General features: G+C 35.5%; 1 protein-coding gene and 1 pseudogene across 2 annotated transcripts in view; both read right to left on the bottom strand.

Annotated features, from left to right (window-relative positions):
* Nucleotides 1–14,312, bottom strand: part of LOC145261138 (endoplasmic reticulum aminopeptidase 1-like) — a 938,216-nt gene that overhangs the window by 541,665 nt on the left and 382,239 nt on the right. The gene's annotated exons all lie outside the window — the stretch shown is intronic.
* LOC145261289 (5S ribosomal RNA) lies at nt 3,406–3,524 on the bottom strand (annotated as a pseudogene).

Raw genomic sequence — 14,312 nt, forward strand, 5'->3', positions numbered from 1 at the left:
GGAACACAACCAGCTCCCCGAGTGTTAGATACGATATTCAACGATAGGCACATGGAAACAGCAACAGAACGGGTCAATATGTCGTCGGCTATAACCAGCTGGCATAGGTCGCTTCTTGTGTCTTCTTGCGTCGTTACAGGCAGCTTTCCATCATCGCATTATGGGACGGACTGCTTGTACAAAAATAGCGCACAAATGCATTTTTATAAAAAAAATATATAATTTATTTAGCATTTAACAAGTAGGAAGCATATTTAGTCGACCCATTGCACGCACACCAAACTACTATATCCTGCATGTACGCGGTGCAATCTTCAACTGTTTAAAACAATAAAATTATATTTAATTCTCTCTTTCTTCATTGAAAGAGAGAAAAAGGGAGTGAAAAAGAGAAATATATATATATATATATATATATATATATATATATATATATATATATATATATATAGAGAGAGAGAGAGAGAGAGAGAGAAGAGAGAGACATTCGTACATAACGTTTAAACATTGTTTTTTTTTAAACATTGTTTGTATCCATGAGTTCTTTCGGGTTGACCTTTCAAATTCTAAGGTCTTATATCGTTTTGCCTTGGTTCAATATTATAAACAACTGTCATTCTTGGCTTAAGTCATACCAGAATTAACACATCTGCACCTCACAAGTACAGACAAGTTATGCACAAGGTTCATTAATGTAGAAGCACCCAGCTCCCTTAAAAGGGGCGCTCTTCATTGTGCTACAGTAGTGCCTTTGGTTTGTATCTATACTATTTGTTTGTGTATTCAAAAATGAAGTTAGTTCCAAGTGTACTATTTTCCCAACAGTTGTGTCTATTCTTTTTTTTTTTAGCTACTTTAGTGCATTCACTTATCATGTGATTTATTGTTTCGTGTCTTTATTCATAAAGCATGTACTGTTTTCTTGAATTTGACCTAGTTTAGCTTTAATGCAGTTAGTTCTAATTCCATACTTCTGTTCAGCTGTCAGTAGGGATTCTGTTTCGCTGCTCAAGTGTCCTTTTCTTAGCCATGCCCAAGTGTTTTCATGGATCTCATTATTTTTAATCGTCCATGTAGTTGTCCCACTCCTCACTTTCTTTTCTGGTAATTTTGTTTCTGTTTCTACTGCTTACTGAGTTGTTCATTTTGAGGATATCTCTTGTTGTGGGGATTAATCATTCTGTGTTCTGGAAACATTTTTTCACTTCCATTTTTTTTGTTTTCCACGCAGTCTGCTATAATTGCTAGTCCTCTTCCTCCTTCATTCCTTTACTCATAAAATCGGTTAATGTCATCTTTTTGCTGTAGTGCACTGTCCATAGTTATTACTTTTCTAATTTTCTTCCTTTTTTTCAGCCTATGAATAGGCCAGTGCATCTTATTAGCGGCACTGCCCAGGTGTTTTTTTTTTATTATTAGCTTTCTAATATATAATTTCGTTTCTAAGAGTTTTCTTTGTTCTTCTCGTGTATTCTTTTCCAATCTTCTCTTTTCTTTCTGTAGATTTTATAGTGTTTACTTCCAAGACTCCTGAATATTTGTAAGTATCAGTTTTGCCAAACGCCCTCATCTCCCCTTGGTTCGGCAGTTCCATGCATTTCACTTTCTTCAGTTTTTCCCTTTTCCTTTCTCGTAGCGCACACTTTTCTATTTCGAATTCCATTTGAATGTCTTGATTGAAGATTCTGATTGTGTTTATCAGCTTTTCCAGTTCCTTATTTTTGAAAATAACTTCAGGTTGTCCATATACATGAAATGGTTTATTTTCTGTTCTGTGTATGTAAGCTTGTATCCCACATTAAATTTCCTTACTATGTAGTTGAGTGGTATCATAATTATGAATTATGTTGTCGGAAGCAGCTCCGTGGTATTGTGTTCCACAGTCGGTTGCATGGAATGATTCTTGGAATGAAGCATATATTTTTTTTCCGAGAGAAGTTCCTATTTACAATGTCTCCCCACGGAATGGAGTTAGACACCAGGGTCGTTTTATAACGTGGAGAAAAGGAACAAAAATAAAAATTGTCTCAGTCGTGAAAGATTTCTCCTCCACTGACAGAGAACAAGAAATTGAAGTGCAGCATCTGAAGAACAGATGGTATTTATTTGCTCCCCCACCGAGCAAATTAGGCACAAGGCCGATTTTTAAAGTGAGGAGTGAAGGAGAAATGGGGACCAACTCCCCGGGGAGTAGGGGAGCTGGATAGTGACAATTGGTATGAAGGGTTGCCCCTACATTGACCAAGGTCTTATCTGTGGGGTCGCCCCCACATATGGTCTTTGCTTGCAGTATCTGCCGGAACAGATGGTATTTATTTGCTCCCCCACCGAGCAAATTAGGCACAAGGCCAATTTTTAATGTGAGGAGTGAACGGAGGGGGAAGGGAAAAAGGGGACCAGCTCCCGAGAGGTGGGAAATGGGAGCTGGTTAAAGGTCAGGCATGTGGGGTTGCCCCCACATCTGGTCTTTGCTAGTCATAGCTAGTCATAGCTTGCAGTATCTGCCGGAACAGATGGTATTTATTTGCTCCCCCACCGAGCAAATTAGGCACAAGGCCGATTTTTAATGTGAGGAGTGAAGGGAAGGGGAAGGGAAAAAGGGGACCAGCTCCCGAGAGGTGGGAAATGGGAGCTGGTTAATGGTCAGGCATGTGGGGTTGCCCCCACATCTGGTCTTTGCTAGTCATAGCTAGTCATAGCTTGCAGTATCTGCCGGAACAGATACTACACTTTGATCTTGTCCCGTTAAATCACGATTATTATTACTAGGATTGTTATTATAAGTTTACTAGGAGTTCTCAGACAGGCCATCATCAAAGATTACTCACTGACAACAAAAGATGGTGTTCCCTGGAATCTGTGTGACAACAAGTCATAAATTATTATTATTATTAGTAGTAGTAGTAGTAGTAGTAGTAGTAGTAGTAGTAGTAATTTATACCCATCCCATGAGAGCTGTGTTGGTACAGCATTTGGGCATGTTGAGTTTTCTTTTTATCTGTCTTCTACCATTTTATAGTATTTTATAGCAACTATAAACAGAAGTTGCTGATTGGAGAAAAGTATTACACTGGTAGAACTTGTTACACTATAGTAAGTGGAAAATCCGATGATTTTTATGCAAAAATAATTTACTTTAAACCACGGTTTCCCAACCTTTTTCCGCAAACGACCCCCCCCCCCGCCTAGAACACTCAGATATCTACTACTTTTAGACTTGAAAACAACCATGTTATGTGTGTCGATCGGCACTAACCTTATTCGGATTTAATAGGCTTCCTTCAAAGGAGGAAGTCACGTGGAAGTATGAAATTCACAGCGGTCCCTGCTCGCATGTATATCCCCATTAGGGAGATGCCGACGTTAGGTTTTTGAAACTCTTGCAGGGAGGTGTCGACGTCCTCCTACATACAGCACCTGGAATTTCCAAATTGGTCACCCATTTTAGTAATAACCAGGCTCAACGTTACTTAACTTTGGTGATCTAATGGGAACCGGTATGTCAACATGATTATGCCGTATGGCGTGATTATGTCATGTTAATGTCAGCTGGGAAGCAGTCCTGCGGTATTTTTTCTTTGTTTTTTAAATTGTTTGACTAGCAGGTGTAGTTCAGTAAAAGAACACTCATCTCATTAACCAACCCTTGAACAGTTTTGTATCACATTTATGTTCTCTTAAGAAGATTAAAATCAAGATATAATGATGTTAAACCTTATGTATAGAATCCCTACTCCAATTTTCACCAATATCCATTATATGATTTTAATTTCTAGCAAAAGTCTAAAATTTAAGCTTTAAGCGGTATTAAGAAGAAAATAAAATTCAGAGAATTTCGTTTAATTTGGGTCTCATAAGAATGGATCAAATTTACTGTAAGTCAAAAATATTTGAATTGTGTCTATATTATTCACCTTAAAATCCCTTTCCACAACAGAAATTCTAAGACTATTTATTAATTGATGTATAAAATCTATTGTTCAAATTTCACAAAAATTGGAGGTATCTGATTTTTCCCAACAGGATTCCAGTACCTCTTTGCCCTTTAAGTAGGTTTTTTTTTATGCGAGAGTTCACAAAAGCCCTAATAAAAGATAGATTTGCAACACAAGCACAGACTGATTAACCAACGCCTTTTTTTTTTAGAATGAAAAGGTTTATTTTGAAAGAAGAAGGACTGCGCCCAAGGTGAAAGTAAGAAAAGGAATAGAAAGTTCTAGGATGTTCTCCTATTGGGAGGCAGTAACTTAAAGTGTCCCCAGATTGTCCAGTGGAAGTCTTCATGGAAGTAGTCGCAGCCTGGTGAGGATTCAGTGGACAGAGAGTGAGAGAAGAGAGGTTTGTCTTCTTTAGTGGTCTGAGCTCCTCTCCTGGCCACTATCTAGTTCCTGACAAGGGTAATTAGTCCCTTAAGGGACATATAGGATTAATGCGCTTTAGTAGCTGACTGGTCAGTGCATGGTCGAATCAGTCAGCAAGGGGGCATTAATCCAGAAGAGAAAATAGTTTTATCTCTCTTTACACAAAACTAAATTAAACTAAATATATCCTTCATTAACTACACTAACACGAAGCTACTGTGTTCTAAAACCCATAAATATCTGTAAATTAGTTTTTATTTTTCCTCTTGTTCACTCCAAACAAGGCATATTATCACTTTGAACGTAAGCGACTATTGTTTGGAACCATGTGTTCAGGTAACTATGTGAGAAGATGAACGAGATGTTTGTTCACATTACATTTAACCTTCTGCATGTTAGTACAGTCAGGAAAGCAGGAAAAAAAGAAGCAAATTCCAAAGTCAAGCAGTCCAAGGGAAGAAACTATTACAGTAGAGTGCTTTCCGGCATATAGGGACCTCTACAGTTAAGAGGTGAGAGTTTGCTGCTAAACAGGTTTGTCATGGGGATGTACGTTGAGCGAGTACAAGTGCAATGAGTTCATCAAAACACATTCCATTAAAGTTCTTGTAAAACAGGCACAGGGATGCAACATAGCTTGATATTAGATTGGAGACTCTTTCTAATAGGGAGAGACTAGTGGTAGATGCACCCGGCCAGATATGGCAAGGAGAGAATCTATCCACAAAATATGAGGTGCCTTCAATAAGTTTCCAGTCTTTTTTTGTACAGATATTTAAAATTGTCGTAGACTCTTGAAAATTCAGTATGGTATTGTTATACATATTATAAGATGGCTGATCAATTTTTATGATTCCAGGTTCAAATGAACAGCTACAGCAGGAATTGGAATACATCCTACTAAAGCTTGATTGTGACAGCTACTGAATTTCAAAAATGCAATCTGAACGTGAATACATTTTAGAAGAACAATATGCAATACAATTCTATTTTAAACTTGGGAAAAATGCCACAGAAACGTACGGAATGCTTCAGACTGATTTTGGACCATTTTGCATGAATCGACCATCAGTTTCTGAGTGGCATAAGAGATTTAAGGAAGGAAGGGAGTCTATAAGGGATAATGAGAGGTGTGGGAGAAGTAAGGAATTCAGAACACCGGAGTTGATCGGCCAAATAAAGAATGTCATGAATAAAGACCGTTATGTGTCTATCGAGACAATAAGTGCACAGTTTGATATCAGTGTGGGAACTGTACACAATTATTTGCGAGGAACTGAAACTGTGTAAGATTTGCCCAAAGTTTGTTCCTAGGGTGCTCAGAGAAGATCAGTCCACAACTCTATCTTTGTCATAAACTATTTGATTAAGAGGGACATCAAGATAGTTCCTCATACTCCCTACAGTTCAGACCTTGCTCCCTGTGACTTTTGGTTATTCCTTATGCCCAACGAAAACCATAGAGGCTGTTGTTATGAGACAATGAAGTAGATGAAAGCGGCTGTGACAAGAAGCATTGACAGGTTCACACAAGAGGACTTATATAGAGCCTTTCAGAAATTGTTAGAACGGTACAACAAGTGTATTGCAGCTGGATGAGATTACTTCTAAAGGGATAAGAGTTTAATGTATGTACTATCGATAAAAGTGCCCATACGAAAAAGTCTAGAAACTTATTGAAGTCATCTTGTATATCAAGACCTATGCACATACCTGAATTTATATAAATAGAGATATAGAAGATGTACACGATTCTTACTTCTAACTTCGTTGTCTGCCATCCATTTTCTTCAGATATATTTTCTGATATTTGAAAGATTAAAAATATACACATTTCTTGTGCTTTTATTTTTAGGACACATAATAAATATATTCTATTTTCTTTTTATATTTCCTTTGCCGATAATCCACAAGAGATCAAATTAATTGTCAACCTTTTGCATCAGAAGATAATCCTTGCAACGAATAATTACTGCAAAATCTTAACGATTACAACAAGCAGATTTTGCAATAACGAAAAAAAAAATTTTGCCATCATTTTTTTAAAGAGATTTTTTTTTACAATGTTCTTATCTTTTCATAAAAGTTTAGGTGTTATTTTCAAAAGATTGAAAAAGTAAGTTAACAGTGTATACACCAGAATGCTTAGAACTTCTTCCGGATTATTTTTAACACATTATAATTCAGATTGCGAAATCGTTGTAGCTACTGACGATAGTTCATACAGCATTGGAACTTAAATGTTACACAGAATAGAAAACGGTTTGCTGAAACCCATCGCTCACGCATCTTGTACATTATTGCCTGCAGCAAAGACTTACTCACAAATCGAAAAAAAAAAAGCATTGAGTATTACTTTTTTACATTCATAGAATTTCATCGTTTCATTCAATATTTTTATTACAAACCAATCATAAACGACTGTTAACAATTTATGGGCGAAAAATAGTTCACCAATGCATACTGTGGACAGACTGCATAGATAGGGAGCCATCCTCCTGAATTTTAACTATCACCAAAAACAAAGAAGGGTTTACATTCCAGGTCGGAAATTAGAATTGTGTAACGCAAAATAAAAAAGGATAATTAAATACTTTAAATATTTACATTTCATGAATGTCGGCTGATGTCTTTATAAGACATATTAACAAAAAGAGAGGTAAAGAGAAAAGAACTGACTCTAGCGTGAGTGACAAATTCCGCTATTACCTCACACACACACACACACACACACACACACACACACACACACACACACACACACACACACACACACAACCTTTACTGCTAAACGCAGTTATTCCGTTCTGTTTCCACCTCTCTCTCTCTCTCTCTCTCTCTCTCTCTCTCTCTCTCTCTCTCTCTCTCTCTTTCTTTCTCTCTCTTGTCAATGGCCATGAGTGAATTGTAAATAAAATTGTATTTTGACAAAATTCATCTATGTTAATTTTGAGAACAACGACAAAAGAATTGTCAGGATAATGCAACATAACTATAAACTGAAAATATATTGTGTTATATAATATGAAGCTTCTTATAACACTCGGAGAAATAAAGGTAAATACGATTAACGGTGATTTTCTAAATAACATAAAAAAGGGTATAAAAACTGACAAATTTCGGAAGTACATTCTATCTGTGATGATATAATGATGTACAACCATTGAGTTGTCATCCATGCAGCGTTACTGAAACCAATTCTAAGAGACATTTATGTCAATCTACCCGGCATTTCAACAATGAAAAGTCTCATGTGAAGTTATGTATAATAGATGAGTATGGACAAAGATGCCTCCTATAAAATTTAGACTCAAGCTGAAAACTTACCATAGTCTAGGATCCAACTGGGCAACTTCATAGGTTCTATTATCCAATAGTAATGGACAGTTTCACAAAATGGACGGAGATATTGAAAACCGACTACGAAAGCAACAATAGATTTTTGCATGACTTATTCGCACATTTTTTAGTCATTGAATGTGTTACATTATGCGAGTCTGTATAACAGGGGAGAATGTGAATCGTGTATTTAGTTATGAGATTCATTATCGTCTAGTGTACGACCGTATACGTATGTATATACGTGTATATATTACCGTTTAATCTTGTGGTCGTCTACTCTAAAGTTCGTTGTGTATGTACATTTAAATACAACTCATGCCGGAACAATAATATATATATATATATATACATACATATATATATATATATATACATATATATATATATATATATATATATATATATATATATATATATATATATATATATATATACCTTTACAGCACAAAGGACGAATAACACTTATTTGGGGTTTAAAAATCTGGCCAATCGAGAAAATATCTGGTCCCTCTTTGATATTGTCTTGGCGGAGAAGTTGCAAAAAAGATTCATCCTACGACAGAGCCTCGAGTTTTATTTACGGCAACTTTTTATTCCAGAGTGCTTTTTTTCCATTTTGGAAAGTTGCAACGCTGGTCCTAGATTCTAACTATCACATTTGATAGGAGTTGGATCCGTCGCCCCCTCCCCCGAGTGCTTTGAGTCATTCAAACGGTCGTCTCCTCAACTCCCTCTGTCAAGCTGTAAACACTAATTACCACGCATCTCAAAAAAACCATATTCGCTCTAAATGACGTCATTAGTATACGTCACTAAGATTACAAACCTGATGTTTTTACGTGTTATTATTTCTAAGTTGTCAACTAAATTGTTATGATAACATTTTTAAGTTACATTTCTAAATTAATGTAATTTTTATTATTCTAAAATATATTTTATTTGACAAAACTTTTTGGCTTGAATAATTATAATAATCGTTAATCAGCACACATTCGGCGTTGCCCGGTCAATATATTACAATCGTATAATAGGCAACGGTATACAATTAAAGTTTAGTGAATTCATAATATTCTGTCAGCCGTTTTAGTGGAATATATGATATCGAGAAGCAATAGTCAGGCAGAAAATTTCGGGGATACGTTTAAAAGGGCGCTTAAAAAAACAAAGGGTACAAATACTGAAAAAGCCATTCACAAATTTCTACATGTATATATGGGACCCGGAATAATAATGTCCATCTTCCATTACACAAACAGAAGAAATGTTTGCAAGGAAGATCAAAACGGTTTTTGATAGATTGTTACCTGTGGCAAAAGCTGTGAAAATGAGGGCTTACCGTTCAAACGACCTAGGTGTGCGTGTGTGCTTTGTCATCGTTGCGAAGCTAGGATAAGAAAAGAATTCCAAGATGGCGCCGACAGCGTTTTGTAATGGTATGATCTCGGAAACTCTCGCAAAATCTCGTGCATATATGCAAATCAGTTGGTCTTCGATAACTATAAATTCAGGTCGTTTTGGAAGGCAAGGGCGAGGAAAGAACGGCCGGTTGGTAATTGTGTATGCTGGATCGTGTTAGTGGCGTGTCACCGTGTCTGTGTGTGTACTGATCGAACCGCTTTCCTGTCCCTTGCACATTGGACTTTGAATTGGTTTACATTGAACTTGCACTTTGGACTTTGAATTGGTTTACATTGGACTTGCACTTTGGACTTTGAATTGGTTTACATTGGACTTGCACATTGGACTTTGAATTTGTTTACATTGGACTTGCACATTGGACTTTGAATTTGTTTAGATTGAACTTCAACTTCATTACCAAACCGTAAGAAACTGAAAACGTAAAAAAAAAATGCACAAAGAGACATTTAAACACTGAAAAATATATATTTTTTTATTACGAATGCTCAGAAACAACAAATCGTACTTCGAAATTGAGATGGGATGAAAGCGTTGAGAGCACGCTTTATATGGTAAGGTCACATGAATCAAATAGGGAAAAGGTATTCGAATGCTGTAGACACGTTAGAATTATCAATCTCACAAATAGTTTCTGAAAACAAACATCAAAAAAGAAACCGTAAAAATATAGACTTCGTTAAAGTATACTCGAAAAGAAAAAGGAATTAACCACAGACAGAACAAGGCTATAAGAGGTAAGTGTTTGTTATTGTGTCATGTTGATTTACTCTATTTCGAGAAGAGATGGACTCTTCCAGAGATTATATATAGTTATGATAAAGTGTCCCGACAGGCATTAAATCAAAACGTAGATTCCATGGACAAAGCTTCTTTCTTAGAACTACACGCCTGTGGAACTCTCTTCCGTTTGCCTGTTTCCAACCTGACTACAACTTGGATGTCTTCAAGTCCAATACAAACAAATTCCTAATGAACCGCCCCTTTAAGTAAGACACTTTATCAAATCTACAATACTAACGATTCCTACGATACTATCCCATTGATTACTGTACATCCACGAGTAGTTTCCGGGCCTTGATAAGTGGTGACCTCCAAGTAAAAAAAGCAAAAAAAACAAAAAAAAAAAGCCAGTTTCAGATGCAAACTTTCTGTAACATATTATTCTGTACTTATATAAATCTTTTTTGGCTAGTTCCTCCGATCCAAGGACTACTAGGAAGGTTGTCCCTAGTGATATGCGCTCTGGTGACCGTGAAGACCTTTCCTTAATATGCACACTCTGTGACACCTAGGGCATGGGAATTCCTGGGAAGAGGGACTCTGGGTAGATGACACTTTCTTCCTTATATGCTTGTTCTCTGTATATAAATACACTTTTATAAACATGCCATCATGTTGTCTTAATTATTATGGCCTTTCCACAGCAAATTATAAAACGAAAAGAGCCTTATCTTTGCAACATTGAATGAAACCATTCATTTGTGACTCCATTCTACTACACATTAGCGGTCGTTTTTTAAGGATTTAGCCTTGAATATGTGTGCCTTTGATTTTCTCACATGTCACGAATAGAGCGTAGTGTTGTCAACAAATACAGCGATTGTACGGCCTAGTAATATGAAACATATAGTCTTCGCAATCCCTTTTAAATCTTCCCTGAATGAAATATTTAATTGTGTTGTTTTATTTTGCCTAAAATGTTGCTTTGTTTAATCTAAAATATAAAAAACTAGGAATAATTATTCTTTCTTCTTTTTTTTCATTCACTTAACAAAAGACTTTGTAAAGTGAGCAGGTGTTTTGACGATTTAGAAACAGCCCAAACTTCAACTTCATTTGTAGCACAAAAATTACATTATGAAAAAGTTAAAAATAAATATAATAAATGAAAATAAATCTGCACTTCAAAGCAAAATTTACGAATATTAGGTAGTAAGTGATTTATGTTTTAGCAATAATAATTGATTTCATACTGATATAAAACCCAAGTTGAATTTTAACTGTAAAAAAAAACTAATCCAAGTAAGACTAAAAAAACACCAACACCTGAATAAAGTTTAAGTAAAAAAACATAAGTTTTACTTAAAAAGCTAATTTGCTCTCATCTCTTTATCCTAGATCCGTAAATAAAGTATTTTACTGTAAAAACTAAATCAAGTAAACGAGATAAATTTACAAAAAAAAGAAGAAATATGCGAGTAAATTTTTCCAAAATATATAGAAGTTTTACTTTAAAAATAAACTAATCTGATCTCCCCCTCCCCTTTTCTCCTGAATCTGTAAATAAAACACCTGTACGTTCATAGATTAATTCCTATCCAAGTCACAAAGTCATTAAGAATAAAGAAATAAATTCTATTAAAAGAGAAATAAACTCTTTCCTTTATCCATTAATATCAGTTATTAAGATTAAGCATCCTCTTCTATGCGCATTAAAATAAATTTGTATACATGATTATTTTTTTGTTTCTTTTTATTATCAGTTATTATTAGGATTAAGATCAAGTTTCTTCTTTTTTGCTTATAAAAATAAATTTTCATACATTATTATTATTTTCTTCCTTTATTATAATCAGTTATTATTACGATGAAGATTAAGCATCCTCCACATTTCTCATAAAATAAATTTGCATATGTAATTATCCAAGCAAACTGGAAATGATTATGATTTAATTTTGTTGTTGTTGCTATTTTGTAGAAAAGAAAGTACGAGTAAGTAACTAATCATATACGTTCATGTATTTCCATTCGTAGGCCCATCTATCTTTAAATCTCTGAGACTTTAGTTAGGTCTTACATGTTGTTGGTACCATACGTTGGTCTGTCATGCTTAGGTCTAAAATAACATTTTAGATACGTGTTTGTCTCTCTATCACAGGCTCTATCTATTAGTCTGCTACCAGGGACAACCTTCCCATTGATCCTATTTTAGAATGGAAATAGCATTTTCTGCCCAGGGTCCCCCTTCCAAGGGATTCCCATGCCCTGGGTGTCACATAATGTGCATGTCAAGGCAAGGATCGGTCTGCACGATCAACAGAGGGCATGCTACCAGGGACAACCTTCCCATTGATCCTATCTACTTAGAATGGAAATATTATTTTCATCCCTAAAAGTGCTATACTTTTCACATGCATCCACAAAGATATCTAGAGAACTTGAATGCCTACTAGACACTATCCTCGAGTGTCTAAGATCTTTCTGTACAGGGGTTTGTCAGAACAGCCTGGCATGAGGGTCCTTTTTCCTAGAAGTAAACCCTGACCAAATATTCAAAATCACATTTCGTATTTGCTGCCTAAATAGAATCTCCTCACTATGGCTAACGTACATTAGCTTTTACGAAGACTGGTGCACCTTCTCCAAGTGATGTTACCTCAAGTAACAGCACGAAGTTGGATACTCCACCAGACTAGATAAATTCTTGTCTTTGAATTCAGTAAGACCAAGAGATCAAAATAAAAGATGTACCATAACATGTGAAAATGGTTAACTGTGGAGAGGAAAACTATGTTCTACATTTCTTTATTAACTCAATGTTTGAGAGATAAAGAACTTTAACGCAACATTCGAATATATATGTATCTCATATAGAGTTCCAGTGTTAGCCCCAGACTGTGGGTCCCTTGATTTCTGAGAACTTCGACTGAAGTAAGATAAAGCAAAAAAGCTAATTTATGTGCAAGAGAATAAGACAATAGAGATGAATGAGAACTCAAATGTTAAATGTGGACGAAATATATTTGGAAGGCGAGATAATTGTGTGATCATAACAGTTAAGAATGGATTAATTAAATTCAGGAAACTTATGTCATCACTAACCAGCAGAGCTCTACCACTGTTAATCAAGGGAAGAGTCTATCAGACATGTGTACAAAGTGTTTATATATAGGAGTAAAATTTGACCAATAATGGTTGAGGATATGTGTTGCATGGAGAGAAATGATATGAGATTGATACAACAAATATGTACTGCATGTCTTCTAGACAGGCTTAGATCTGATGACCTCAGAGGAAGATTAAATCTGGACAGTATAAGGAGATGCGTGTAGAGGTGTAGATTTCGATGATATGGCCACGTTGAAAGATTAGATGAGTGCTCTTGGGTTAGTAGATGCAAAACAGTTTAGGCAGTATATCTAGTTCACAGAGAAAACCCAAAGAAAACTTGGAAGAGTGAAAAAAGTGAAGCTATGAGAAAGAGGGATAACTAAAGACCTGGTCAAAAATAGGTTACTTTAGAAGTCAATTTCTTAAAACTCTCCAATGTCGGCATGTAAAACGAATGTTAAATCGATAGTGATGATGATGATGATGGTGCTAATGATGATGATGTCGACGACGATGACGATGACGATGATGATGATGATGATGATGATGATGATGATGACGATGACGCCGACATCTTTATAAAAGGTGGTTGAATGGTCAGCATTTTTACTTGGGAAGAAATGATAAAAATGAATCTGAGGGAGAAATAAAGACCTGGTCAAAGATAGGTTACTTATAAAGTAAAGCTGTTTAACGTCGTCATGTAAAACAAACGTTAAGCTGATGGTGATAATGGAACCTTTTATAAGAGGCTTTGTCCCTCTGTTGAATGTTCGACATTTTTAGATGCATCGAGGCATCTCTTTTAGAGATCTTGTCTGTGATGCTTACAATTAAAATAGCATTTTCATTTCTAAAAGCGTGGTACTTTTTAATATATTCATATCTCTCTCCGAACGACTTTGCCTGTTTAATAATTCACATTTTGACATTCCTATAAGACACTTTGTCTCTTGGTCTGTCATGCTCAAGTTTCAAATAACATTTAAACCACTAACATTGCATGAACAAATCTTATGTTAATTACTTTCAATCAACTCTACAAGATATTCAGTCCATGATTGGTCTGTCACATTAACGTCTGAACAAGCCATGGGTTGGGTCTGTCAGTCTTAAGTTCGAAAACCTCTTTATGTCAGTTTGTCATGCTGTATTTTAAGATAGCTTTTAGTCCCTCTGTCACGTTCAAGATTGAAATAGCATTTTTATCCTTAAAAGTTTTACATATTTTAATGTATCGATGCATAAGAATCTTCGTCCATCCTTTTAATGATCGGCATTTTTACATGTCAATGCATCTTTTTAAGACCATTTGTTTGTTGGTCTGTCATGATCAAATTTGAAATAGCATTTTCATCA

Source organism: Euprymna scolopes, chromosome 37 (genome assembly GCF_053919585.1).
Source record: "Euprymna scolopes isolate OS-2025 chromosome 37, ASM5391958v1, whole genome shotgun sequence".
Classification (NCBI taxonomy): domain Eukaryota; kingdom Metazoa; phylum Mollusca; class Cephalopoda; order Sepiida; family Sepiolidae; genus Euprymna; species Euprymna scolopes.